Below are 14,145 nucleotides of genomic sequence, written 5' to 3'. Positions count from 1 at the left end.
AGACATTGGCTTTCTGCAAAACCTTGCCTTCGTAAAGGGGCAACACTGTGTATTTCTCTCTCGCAGAGCCCGGCTGCCAAATTCGAAACGTCCAGCGATTGCGGTCACAGGAAAGCTGCCAGCACGGAAAGCTGTAGCTGGTTTTCACTGCCCCTTGGAACTGCATTCGCTGATAGACAGACATTCGCTTTCTACAAAAGCTTTCGTGGGTACAGGGGCAACACTGTGTATTTCCCTCTCGCAGAGCCCGCCTGCCAAATTCGAAACGTCCAGCGATTGCGCCCACAGGAAAGCTGCCAGCAAGGAAAGCTGTAGCTGGTTTTCACTGCCCCTTGGAACTGCATTCGCTGATAGACAGACATTCGCTTTCTACAAAAGCTTTCGTGGGTACAGGGGCAACACTGTGTATTTCTCTCTCGCAGAGCCCGGTTGCCAAATTCGAAACGTCCAGCGATTGCGCCCACAGGAAAGCTGCCAGCACGGAAAGCTGTAGCTGGTTTTCACTGCCCCTTGGAACTGCATTCGCTGATAGACAGACATTCGCTTTCTACAAAAGCTTTCGTTGGTACAGGGGCAACACTGTGTATTTCTCTCTCGCAGAGCCCGGCTGCCAAATTCGAAACGTCCAGCGATTGCGCCCACAGGAAAGCTGCAAGCACGGAAAGCTGTAGCTGGTTTTCACTGCCCCTTGGAACTACATTCGCTGCTAGACAGACATTCGCTTTCTGCAAAACCTTGCCTTCGTAAAGGGGCAACACTGTGTATTTCTCTCTCGCAGAGCCCGGCTGCCAAATTCGAAACGTCCAGCGATTGCGCCCACAGGAAAGCTGCCAGCACGGAAAGCTGTAGCTGGTTTTCACTGTCTCTTGGAACTACATTCGCTGATAGACAGACATTCGCTTTCTACAAAAGCTTTCGTTGGTACAGGGGCAACACTGTGTATTTCTCTCTCGCAGAGCCCGGTTGCCAAATTCAAAACGTCCAGCGATTGCGCCCACAGGAAAGCTGCCAGCACGGAAAGCTGTAGCTGGTTTTCACTGCCCCTTGGAACTGCATTCGCTGATAGACAGACATTCGCTTTCTACAAAAGCTTTCGTTCGTAAAGGGGCAACACTGTGTATTTCTCTCTCTCAGAGCCCGGCTGCCAAATTCGAAACGTCCAGCGATTGCGCCCACAGGAAAGCTGCCAGCACGGAAAGCTGTAGCTGGTTTTCACTGTCTCTTGGAACTACATTCGCTGATAGACAGACATTCGCTTTCTGCAAAACCTTGCCTTCGTAAAGGGGCAACACTGTGTATTTCTCTCTCGCAGAGCCCGGCTGCCAAATTCGAAAAGTCCAGCGATTGCGCCCACAGGAAAGCTGCCAGCACGGAAAGCTGTAGCTGGTTTTCACTGTCTCTTGGAACTGCATTTGCTGATAGACAGACATTCGCTTTCTACAAAAGCTTTCGTTGGAACAGGGGCAACACTGTGTATTTCTCTCTCGCAGAGCCCGGTTACCAAATTCGAAAAGTCCAGCGATTGCGCCCACAGGAAAGCTGCCAGCACGGAAAGCTGTAGCTGGTTTTCACTGTCTCTTGGAACTACATTCGCTGATAGACAGACATTCGCTTTCTGCAAAACCTTGCCTTCGTAAAGGGGCAACACTGTGTATTTCTCTCTCGCAGAGCCCGGTTGCCAAATTCGAAACGTCCATCGATTGCGCCCACAGGAAAGCTGCCAGCACGGAAAGCTGTAGCTGGTTTTCACTGCCCCTTGGAACTGCATTCGCTGATAGACAGACATTCGCTTTCTACAAAAGCTTTCGTTCGTAAAGGGGCAACACTGTGTATTTCTCTCTCGCAGAGCCCGGCTGCCAAATTCGAAACGTCCAGCGATTGCGCCCACAGGAAAGCTGCCAGCACGGAAAGCTGTAGCTGGTTTTCACTGTCTCTTGGAACTACATTCGCTGCTAGACAGACATTCGCTTTCTACAAAAGCTTTCGTTGGTACAGGGGCAACACTGTGTATTTCTCTCTCGCAGAGCCCGCCTGCCAAATTCGAAACGTCCAGCGATTGCGCCCACAGGAAAGCTGCCAGCACGGAAAGCTGTAGCTGGTTTTCACTGCCCCTTGGAACTGCATTCGCTGATAGACAGACATTCGCTTTCTACAAAAGCTTTCGTTGGTACAGGGGCAACACTGTGTATTTCTCTCTCGCAGAGCCCGGTTGCCAAATTCGAAACGTCCAGCGATTGCGCCCACAGGAAAGCTGCCAGCACGGAAAGCTGTAGCTGGTTTTCACTGCCCCTTGGAACTGCATTCGCTGATAGACAGACATTGGCTTTCTACAAAAGCTTTCGTGGGTACAGGGGCAACACTGTGTATTTCTCTCTCGCAGAGCCCGGTTGCCAAATTCGAAACGTCCAGCGATTGTGCCCACAGGAAAGCTGCAAGCACGAAAAGCTGTAGCTGGTTTTCACTGCCCCTTGGAACTACATTCGCTGCTAGACAGACATTCGCTTTCTGCAAAACCTTGCCTTCGTAAAGGGGCAACACTGTGTATTTCTCTCTCGCAGAGCCCGGTTGCCAAATTCGAAACGTCCAGCGATTGCGCCCACAGGAAAGCTGCCAGCACGGAAAGCTGTAGCTGGTTTTCACTGCCCCTTGGAAATGCATTCGCTGATAGACAGACATTCGCTTTCTACAAAAGCTTTCGTTGGTACAGGGGCAACACTGTGTATTTCTCTCTCGCAGAGCCCGCCTGCCAAATTCGAAACGTCCAGCGATTGCGCCCACAGGAAAGCTGCCAGCACGGAAAGCTGTAGCTGGTTTTCACTGTCTCTTGGAACTGCATTCGCTGATAGACAGACATTCGCTTTCTACAAAAGCTTTCGTTGGTACAGGGGCAACACTGTGTATTTCTCTCTCGCAGAGCCCGGCTGCCAAATTCGAAACGTCCAGCGATTGCGCCCACAGGAAAGCTGCCAGCACGGAAAGCTGTAGCTGGTTTTCACTGCCCCTTGGAACTACATTCGCTGCTAGACAGACATTCGCTTTCTGCAAAACCTTGCCTTCGTAAAGGGGCAACACTGTGTATTTCTCTCTCGCAGAGCCCGGTTGCCAAATTCGAAACGTCCAGCGATTGCGCCCACAGGAAAGCTTCCAGCACGGAAAGCTGTAGCTGGTTTTCACTGCCCCTTGGAACTGCATTCGCTGATAGACAGACATTCTCTTTCTACAAAAGCTTTCGTTGGTACAGGGGCAACACTGTATTTCTCTCTCGCAGAGCCCGGTTGCCAAATTCGAAACGTGCAGCGATTGCACCCACAGGAAAGCTGCCAGCACGGAAAGCTGTAGCTGGTTTTCACTGTCTCTTGGAACTACATTCGCTGATAGACAGACATTCGCTTTCTGCAAAACCTTGCCTTCGTAAAGGGGCAACACTGTGTATTTCTCTCTCGCAGAGCCCGGTTGCCAAATTCGAAACGTCCAGCGATTGCGCCCACAGGAAAGCTGCCAGCACGGAAAGCTGTAGCTGGTTTTCACTGTCTCTTGGAACTACATTCGCTGATAGACAGACATTCGCTTTCTGCAAAACCTTGCCTTCGTAAAGGGGCAACACTGTGTATTTCTCTCTCGCAGAGCCCGGTTGCCAAATTCGAAACGTCCAGCGATTGCGCCCACAGGAAAGCTGCCAGCACGGAAAGCTGTAGCTGGTTTTCACTGCCCCTTGGAACTGCATTCGCTGATAGACAGACATTCGCTTTCTACAAAAGCTTTTGTTGGTACAGGGGCAACACTGTGTATTTCTCTCTCGCAGAGCCCGGCTGCCAAATTCGAAACGTCCAGCGATTGCGCCCACAGGAAAGCTGCCAGCACGGAAAGCTGTAGCTGGTTTTCACTGTCTCTTGGAACTACATTCGCTGATAGACAGACATTCGCTTTCTACAAAAGCTTTCGTTGGTACAGGGTAACACTGTGTATTTCTCTCTCGCAGAGCCCGGTTGCCAAATTCGAAACGTCCAGCGATTGCGCCCACAGGAAAGCTGCCAGCACGGAAAGCTGTAGCTGGTTTTCACTGCCCCTTGGAACTGCATTCGCTGATAGACAGACATTGGCTTTCTACAAAAGCTTTCGTGGGTACAGGGGCAACACTGTGTATTTCTCTCTCGCAGAGCCCGGCTGCCAAATTCGAAACGTCCAGCGATTGCGCCCACAGGAAAGCTGCAAGCACGGAAAGCTGTAGCTGGTTTTCACTGCCCCTTGGAACTACATTCGCTGCTAGACAGACATTCGCTTTCTACAAAAGCTTTCGTTGGTACAGGGGCAACACTGTGTATTTCTCTCTCGCAGAGCCCGCCTGCCAAATTCGAAACGTCCAGCGATTGCACCCACAGGAAAGCTGCCAGCAAGGAAAGCTGTAGCTGGTTTTCACTGCCCCTTGGAACTGCATTCGCTGATAGACAGACATTCTCTTTCTACAAAAGCTTTCGTTGGTACAGGGGCAACACTGTGTATTTCTCTCTCGCAGAGCCCGGTTGCCAAATTCGAAACGTCCAGCGATTGCGCCCACAGGAAAGCTGCCAGCACGGAAAGCTGTAGCTGGTTTTCACTGCCCCTTGGAACTGCATTCGCTGATAGACAGACATTCGCTTTCTACAAAAGCTTTCGTTGGTACAGGGGCAACACTGTGTATTTCTCTCTCGCAGAGCCCGGTTGCCAAATTCGAAACGTCCAGCGATTGCGCCCACAGGAAAGCTGCAAGCACGGAAAGCTGTAGCTGGTTTTCACTGCCCCTTGGAACTACATTCACTGCTAGACAGACATTCGCTTTCTGCAAAACCTTGCCTTCGTAAAGGGGCAACACTGTGTATTTCTCTCTCGCAGAGCCCGGTTGCCAAATTCGAAACATCCAGCGATTGCGCCCACAGGAAAGCTGCCAGCACGGAAAGCTGTAGCTGGTTTTCACTGCCCCTTGGAACTGCATTCGCTGATAGACAGACATTCGCTTTCTACAAAAGCTTTCGTTGGTACAGGGGCAACACTGTGTATTTCTCTCTCGCAGAGCCCGGTTACCAAATTCGAAACGTTCAGCGATTGCGCCCACAGGAAAGCTTCCAGCACGGAAAGCTGTAGCTGGTTTTCACTGCCCCTTGGAACTGCATTCGCTGATAGACAGACACTCGCTTTCTACAAAAGCTTTCGTTCGTAAAGGGGCAACACTGTGTATTTCTCTCTCGCAGAGCCCGCCTGCCAAATTCGAAACGTCCAGCGATTGCGCCCACAGGAAAGCTGCCAGCACGGAAAGCTGTAGCTGGTTTTCACTGCCCCTTGGAACTGCATTCGCTGATAGACAGACATTCGCTTTCTACAAAAGCTTTCGTTGGTACAGGGGCAACACTGTGTATTTCTCTCTCGCAGAGCCCGCCTGCCAAATTCGAAACGTCCAGCGATTGCGCCCACAGGAAAGCTGCCAGCACGGAAAGCTGTAGCTGGTTTTCACTGCCCCTTGGAACTACATTCGCTGCTAGACAGACATTCGCTTTCTGCAAAACCTTGCCTTCGTAAAGGGGCAACACTGTGTATTTCTCTCTCGCAGAGCCCGGTTGCCAAATTCGAAACGTCCAGCGATTGCGCCCACAGGAAAGCTTCCAGCACGGAAAGCTGTAGCTGGTTTTCACTGCCCCTTGGAACTGCATTCGCTGATAGACAGACATTCTCTTTCTACAAAAGCTTTCGTTGGTACAGGGGCAACACTGTGTATTTCTCTCTCGCAGAGCCCGCCTGCCAAATTCGAAACGTCCAGCGATTGCGCCCACAGGAAAGCTTCCAGCACGGAAAGCTGTAGCTGGTTTTCACTGCCCCTTGGAACTGCATTCGCTGATAGACAGACATTCGCTTTCTACAAAAGCTTTCGTTGGTACAGGGGCAACACTGTGTATTTCTCTCTCGCAGAGCCCGGCTGCCAAATTCGAAACGTCCAGCGATTGCACCCACAGGAAAGCTGCCAGCACGGAAAGCTGTAGCTGGTTTTCACTGTCTCTTGGAACTACATTCGCTGATAGACAGACATTCGCTTTCTGCAAAACCTTGCCTTCGTAAAGGGGCAACACTGTGTATTTCTCTCTCGCAGAGCCCGGTTGCCAAATTCGAAACGTCCAGCGATTGCGCCCACAGGAAAGCTGCCAGCACGGAAAGCTGTAGCTGGTTTTCACTGTCTCTTGGAACTACATTCGCTGATAGACAGACATTCGCTTTCTGCAAAACCTTGCCTTCGTAAAGGGGCAACACTGTGTATTTCTCTCTCGCAGAGCCCGGCTGCCAAATTCGAAACGTCCAGCGATTGCGCCCACAGGAAAGCTGCCAGCACGGAAAGCTGTAGCTGGTTTTCACTGTCTCTTGGAACTACATTCGCTGATAGACAGACATTCGCTTTCTACAAAAGCTTTCGTTGGTACAGGGTAACACTGTGTATTTCTCTCTCGCAGAGCCCGGCTGCCAAATTCGAAACGTCCAGCGATTGCGCCCACAGGAAAGCTGCCAGCACGGAAAGCTGTAGCTGGTTTTCACTGCCCCTTGGAACTGCATTCGCTGATAGACAGACATTCGCTTTCTACAAAAGCTTTCGTTGGTACAGGGGCAACACTGTGTATTTCTCTCTCGCAGAGCCCGGTTGCCAAATTCGAAACGTCCAGCGATTGCGCCCACAGGAAAGCTGCCAGCACGGAAAGCTGTAGCTGGTTTTCACTGCCCCTTGGAACTGCATTCGCTGATAGACAGACATTGGCTTTCTACAAAAGCTTTCGTGGGTACGGGGGCAACACTGTGTATTTCTCTCTCGCAGAGCCCGGTTGCCAAATTCGAAACGTCCAGCGATTGCGCCCACAGGAAAGCTGCCAGCACGGAAAGCTGTAGCTGGTTTTCACTGCCCCTTGGAACTACATTCGCTGCTAGACAGACATTCGCTTTCTACAAAAGCTTTCGTTGGTACAGGGGCAACACTGTGTATTTCTCTCTCGCAGAGCCCGGTTGCCAAATTCGAAACGTCCAGCGATTGCGCCCACAGGAAAGCTGCAAGCACGGAAAGCTGTAGCTGGTTTTCACTGCCCCTTGGAACTACATTCACTGCTAGACAGACATTCGCTTTCTGCAAAACCTTGCCTTCGTAAAGGGGCAACACTGTGTATTTCTCTCTCGCAGAGCCCGGTTGCCAAATTCGAAACATCCAGCGATTGCGCCCACAGGAAAGCTGCCAGCACGGAAAGCTGTAGCTGGTTTTCACTGCCCCTTGGAACTGCATTCGCTGATAGACAGACATTCGCTTTCTACAAAAGCTTTCGTTGGTACAGGGGCAACACTGTGTATTTCTCTCTCGCAGAGCCCGGTTACCAAATTCGAAACGTTCAGCGATTGCGCCCACAGGAAAGCTTCCAGCACGGAAAGCTGTAGCTGGTTTTCACTGCCCCTTGGAACTGCATTCGCTGATAGACAGACACTCGCTTTCTACAAAAGCTTTCGTTCGTAAAGGGGCAACACTGTGTATTTCTCTCTCGCAGAGCCCGCCTGCCAAATTCGAAACGTCCAGCGATTGCGCCCACAGGAAAGCTGCCAGCACGGAAAGCTGTAGCTGGTTTTCACTGCCCCTTGGAACTGCATTCGCTGATAGACAGACATTCGCTTTCTACAAAAGCTTTCGTTGGTACAGGGGCAACACTGTGTATTTCTCTCTCGCAGAGCCCGCCTGCCAAATTCGAAACGTCCAGCGATTGCGCCCACAGGAAAGCTGCCAGCACGGAAAGCTGTAGCTGGTTTTCACTGCCCCTTGGAACTACATTCGCTGCTAGACAGACATTCGCTTTCTGCAAAACCTTGCCTTCGTAAAGGGGCAACACTGTGTATTTCTCTCTCGCAGAGCCCGGTTGCCAAATTCGAAACGTCCAGCGATTGCGCCCACAGGAAAGCTTCCAGCACGGAAAGCTGTAGCTGGTTTTCACTGCCCCTTGGAACTGCATTCGCTGATAGACAGACATTCTCTTTCTACAAAAGCTTTCGTTGGTACAGGGGCAACACTGTGTATTTCTCTCTCGCAGAGCCCGCCTGCCAAATTCGAAACGTCCAGCGATTGCGCCCACAGGAAAGCTTCCAGCACGGAAAGCTGTAGCTGGTTTTCACTGCCCCTTGGAACTGCATTCGCTGATAGACAGACATTCGCTTTCTACAAAAGCTTTCGTTGGTACAGGGGCAACACTGTGTATTTCTCTCTCGCAGAGCCCGGCTGCCAAATTCGAAACGTCCAGCGATTGCGCCCACAGGAAAGCTGCCAGCACGGAAAGCTGTAGCTGGTTTTCACTGCCCCTTGGAACTACATTCGCTGCTAGACAGACATTCGCTTTCTGCAAAACCTTGCCTTCGTAAAGGGGCAACACTGTGTATTTCTCTCTCGCAGAGCCCGGTTGCCAAATTCGAAACGTCCAGCGATTGCGCCCACAGGAAAGCTTCCAGCACGGAAAGCTGTAGCTGGTTTTCACTGCCCCTTGGAACTGCATTCGCTGATAGACAGACATTCTCTTTCTACAAAAGCTTTCGTTGGTACAGGGGCAACACTGTATTTCTCTCTCGCAGAGCCCGGTTGCCAAATTCGAAACGTCCAGCGATTGCACCCACAGGAAAGCTGCCAGCACGGAAAGCTGTAGCTGGTTTTCACTGTCTCTTGGAACTACATTCGCTGATAGACAGACATTCGCTTTCTGCAAAACCTTGCCTTCGTAAAGGGGCAACACTGTGTATTTCTCTCTCGCAGAGCCCGGTTGCCAAATTCGAAACGTCCAGCGATTGCGCCCACAGGAAAGCTGCCAGCACGGAAAGCTGTAGCTGGTTTTCACTGTCTCTTGGAACTACATTCGCTGATAGACAGACATTCGCTTTCTGCAAAACCTTGCCTTCGTAAAGGGGCAACACTGTGTATTTCTCTCTCGCAGAGCCCGGCTGCCAAATTCGAAACGTCCAGCGATTGCGCCCACAGGAAAGCTGCCAGCACGGAAAGCTGTAGCTGGTTTTCACTGTCTCTTGGAACTACATTCGCTGATAGACAGACATTCGCTTTCTACAAAAGCTTTCGTTGGTACAGGGTAACACTGTGTATTTCTCTCTCGCAGAGCCCGGCTGCCAAATTCGAAACGTCCAGCGATTGCGCCCACAGGAAAGCTGCCAGCACGGAAAGCTGTAGCTGGTTTTCACTGCCCCTTGGAACTGCATTCGCTGATAGACAGACATTCGCTTTCTACAAAAGCTTTCGTTGGTACAGGGGCAACACTGTGTATTTCTCTCTCGCAGAGCCCGGTTGCCAAATTCGAAACGTCCAGCGATTGCGCCCACAGGAAAGCTGCCAGCACGGAAAGCTGTAGCTGGTTTTCACTGCCCCTTGGAACTGCATTCGCTGATAGACAGACATTGGCTTTCTACAAAAGCTTTCGTGGGTACGGGGGCAACACTGTGTATTTCTCTCTCGCAGAGCCCGGTTGCCAAATTCGAAACGTCCAGCGATTGCGCCCACAGGAAAGCTGCCAGCACGGAAAGCTGTAGCTGGTTTTCACTGCCCCTTGGAACTACATTCGCTGCTAGACAGACATTCGCTTTCTACAAAAGCTTTCGTTGGTACAGGGGCAACACTGTGTATTTCTCTCTCGCAGAGCCCGCCTGCCAAATTCGAAACGTCCAGCGATTGCACCCACAGGAAAGCTGCCAGCAAGGAAAGCTGTAGCTGGTTTTCACTGCCCCTTGGAACTGCATTCGCTGATAGACAGACATTCTCTTTCTACAAAAGCTTTCGTTGGTACAGGGGCAACACTGTGTATTTCTCTCTCGCAGAGCCCGGCTGCAAATTCGAAACGTCCAGCGATTGCGCCCACAGGAAAGCTGCCAGCACGGAAAGCTGTAGCTGGTTTTCACTGCCCCTTGGAACTGCATTCGCTGATAGACAGACATTCGCTTTCTACAAAAGCTTTCGTTGGTACAGGGGCAACACTGTGTATTTCTCTCTCGCAGAGCCCGGTTGCCAAATTCGAAACGTCCAGCGATTGCACCCACAGGAAAGCTGCCAGCACGGAAAGCTGTAGCTGGTTTTCACTGCCCCTTGGAACTACATTCGCTGATAGACAGACATTCGCTTTCTGCAAAACCTTGCCTTCGTAAAGGGGCAACACTGTGTATTTCTCTCTCGCAGAGCCCGGCTGCCAAATTCGAAACGTCCAGCGATTGCGCCCACAGGAAAGCTGCCAGCACGGAAAGCTGTAGCTGGTTTTCACTGTCTATTGGAACTGCATTTGCTGATAGACAGACATTCGCTTTCTACAAAAGCTTTCGTTGGAACACGGGCAAAACTGTGTATTTCTCTCTCGCAGAGCCCGGTTACCAAATTCGAAACGTCCAGCGATTGCGCCCACAGGAAAGCTGCCAGCAAGGAAAGCTGTAGCTGGTTTTCACTGCCCCTTGGAACTGCATTCGCTGATAGACAGACATTCGCTTTCTACAAAAGCTTTCGTTGGTACAGGGGCAACACTGTGTATTTCTCTCTCGCAGAGCCCGCCTGCCAAATTCGAAACGTCCAGCGATTGCGCCCACAGGAAAGCTGCCAGCACGGAAAGCTGTAGCTGGTTTTCACTGCCCCTTGGAACTGCATTCGCTGATAGACAGACATTCGCTTTCTACAAAAGCTTTCGTTGGTACAGGGGCAACACTGTGTATTTCTCTCTCGCAGAGCCCGCCTGCCAAATTCGAAACGTCCAGCGATTGCGCCCACAGGAAAGCTTCCAGCACGGAAAGCTGTAGCTGGTTTTCACTGCCCCTTGGAACTGCATTCGCTGATAGACAGACACTCGCTTTCTACAAAAGCTTTCGTTCGTAAAGGGGCAACAATGTGTATTTCTCTCTCGCAGAGCCCGCCTGCCAAATTCGAAACGTCCAGCGATTGCGCCCACAGGAAAGCTGCCAGCACGGAAAGCTGTAGCTGGTTTTCACTGCCCCTTGGAACTGCATTCGCTGATAGACAGACATTCGCTTTCTACAAAAGCTTTCGTTGGTACAGGGGCAACACTGTGTATTTCTCTCTCGCAGAGCCCGCCTGCCAAATTCGAAACGTCCAGCGATTGCGCCCACAGGAAAGCTGCAAGCACGGAAAGCTGTAGCTGGTTTTCACTGCCCCTTGGAACTACATTCGCTGCTAGACAGACATTCGCTTTCTGCAAAACCTTGCCTTCGTAAAGGGGCAACACTGTGTATTTCTCTCTCGCAGAGCCCGGTTGCCAAATTCGAAACGTCCAGCGATTGCGCCCACAGGAAAGCTTCCAGCACGGAAAGCTGTAGCTGGTTTTCACTGCCCCTTGGAACTGCATTCGCTGATAGACAGACATTCTCTTTCTACAAAAGCTTTCGTTGGTACAGGGGCAACACTGTGTATTTCTCTCTCGCAGAGCCCGCCTGCCAAATTCGAAACGTCCAGCGATTGCGCCCACAGGAAAGCTTCCAGCACGGAAAGCTGTAGCTGGTTTTCACTGCCCCTTGGAACTGCATTCGCTGATAGACAGACATTCGCTTTCTACAAAAGCTTTCGTTGGTACAGGGGCAACACTGTGTATTTCTCTCTCGCAGAGCCCGGCTGCCAAATTCGAAACGTCCAGCGATTGCGCCCACAGGAAAGCTGCCAGCACGGAAAGCTGTAGCTGGTTTTCACTGCCCCTTGGAACTACATTCGCTGCTAGACAGACATTCCCTTTCTGCAAAACCTTGCCTTCGTAAAGGGGCAACACTGTGTATTTCTCTCTCGCAGAGCCCGGTTGCCAAATTCGAAACGTCCAGCGATTGCGCCCACAGGAAAGCTTCCAGCACGGAAAGCTGTAGCTGGTTTTCACTGCCCCTTGGAACTGCATTCGCTGATAGACAGACATTCTCTTTCTACAAAAGCTTTCGTTGGTACAGGGGCAACACTGTATTTCTCTCTCGCAGAGCCCGGTTGCCAAATTCGAAACGTCCAGCGATTGCACCCACAGGAAAGCTGCCAGCACGGAAAGCTGTAGCTGGTTTTCACTGTCTCTTGGAACTACATTCGCTGATAGACAGACATTCGCTTTCTGCAAAACCTTGCCTTCGTAAAGGGGCAACACTGTGTATTTCTCTCTCGCAGAGCCCGGTTGCCAAATTCGAAACGTCCAGCGATTGCGCCCACAGGAAAGCTGCCAGCACGGAAAGCTGTAGCTGGTTTTCACTGTCTCTTGGAACTACATTCGCTGATAGACAGACATTCGCTTTCTGCAAAACCTTGCCTTCGTAAAGGGGCAACACTGTGTATTTCTCTCTCGCAGAGCCCGGCTGCCAAATTCGAAACGTCCAGCGATTGCGCCCACAGGAAAGCTGCCAGCACGGAAAGCTGTAGCTGGTTTTCACTGTCTCTTGGAACTACATTCGCTGATAGACAGACATTCGCTTTCTACAAAAGCTTTCGTTGGTACAGGGTAACACTGTGTATTTCTCTCTCGCAGAGCCCGGCTGCCAAATTCGAAACGTCCAGCGATTGCGCCCACAGGAAAGCTGCCAGCACGGAAAGCTGTAGCTGGTTTTCACTGCCCCTTGGAACTGCATTCGCTGATAGACAGACATTCGCTTTCTACAAAAGCTTTCGTTGGTACAGGGGCAACACTGTGTATTTCTCTCTCGCAGAGCCCAGTTGCCAAATTCGAAACGTCCAGCGATTGCGCCCACAGGAAAGCTGCCAGCACGGAAAGCTGTAGCTGGTTTTCACTGCCCCTTGGAACTGCATTCGGTGATAGACAGACATTGGCTTTCTACAAAAGCTTTCGTGGGTACAGGGGCAACACTGTGTATTTCTCTCTCGCAGAGCCCGGTTGCCAAATTCGAAACGTCCAGCGATTGCGCCCACAGGAAAGCTGCCAGCACGGAAAGCTGTAGCTGGTTTTCACTGCCCCTTGGAACTACATTCGCTGCTAGACAGACATTCGCTTTCTACAAAAGCTTTCGTTGGTACAGGGGCAACACTGTGTATTTCTCTCTCGCAGAGCCCGCCTGCCAAATTCGAAACGTCCAGCGATTGCACCCACAGGAAAGCTGCCAGCAAGGAAAGCTGTAGCTGGTTTTCACTGCCCCTTGGAACTGCATTCGCTGATAGACAGACATTCTCTTTCTACAAAAGCTTTCGTTGGTACAGGGGCAACACTGTGTATTTCTCTCTCGCAGAGCCCGGCTGCAAATTCGAAACGTCCAGCGATTGCGCCCACAGGAAAGCTGCCAGCACGGAAAGCTGTAGCTGGTTTTCACTGCCCCTTGGAACTGCATTCGCTGATAGACAGACATTCGCTTTCTACAAAAGCTTTCGTTGGTACAGGGGCAACACTGTGTATTTCTCTCTCGCAGAGCCCGGTTGCCAAATTCGAAACGTCCAGCGATTGCACCCACAGGAAAGCTGCCAGCACGGAAAGCTGTAGCTGGTTTTCACTGCCCCTTGGAACTACATTCGCTGATAGACAGACATTCGCTTTCTGCAAAACCTTGCCTTCGTAAAGGGGCAACACTGTGTATTTCTCTCTCGCAGAGCCCGGCTGCCAAATTCGAAACGTCCAGCGATTGCGCCCACAGGAAAGCTGCCAGCACGGAAAGCTGTAGCTGGTTTTCACTGTCTATTGGAACTGCATTTGCTGATAGACAGACATTCGCTTTCTACAAAAGCTTTCGTTGGAACACGGGCAAAACTGTGTATTTCTCTCTCGCAGAGCCCGGTTACCAAATTCGAAACGTCCAGCGATTGCGCCCACAGGAAAGCTGCCAGCAAGGAAAGCTGTAGCTGGTTTTCACTGCCCCTTGGAACTGCATTCGCTGCTAGACAGACATTCGCTTTCTGCAAAACCTTGCCTTCGTAAAGGGGCAACACTGTGTATTTCTCTCTCGCAGAGCCCGCCTGCCAAATTCGAAACGTCCAGCGATTGCGCCCACAGGAAAGCTGCCAGCACGGAAAGCTGTAGCTGGTTTTCACTGCCCCTTGGAACTGCATTCGCTGATAGACAGACATTCGCTTTCTACAAAAGCTTTCGTTGGTACAGGGGCAACACTGTGTATTTCTCTCTCGCAGAGCCCGGTTGCCAAATTCGAAACGTCCAG

Source organism: Mycteria americana, chromosome 1, assembly GCF_035582795.1.
Source record: "Mycteria americana isolate JAX WOST 10 ecotype Jacksonville Zoo and Gardens chromosome 1, USCA_MyAme_1.0, whole genome shotgun sequence".
NCBI classification, from domain to species: Eukaryota; Metazoa; Chordata; class Aves; order Ciconiiformes; family Ciconiidae; genus Mycteria; species Mycteria americana.
Note: the sequence above shows the minus strand (reverse complement) of the source record.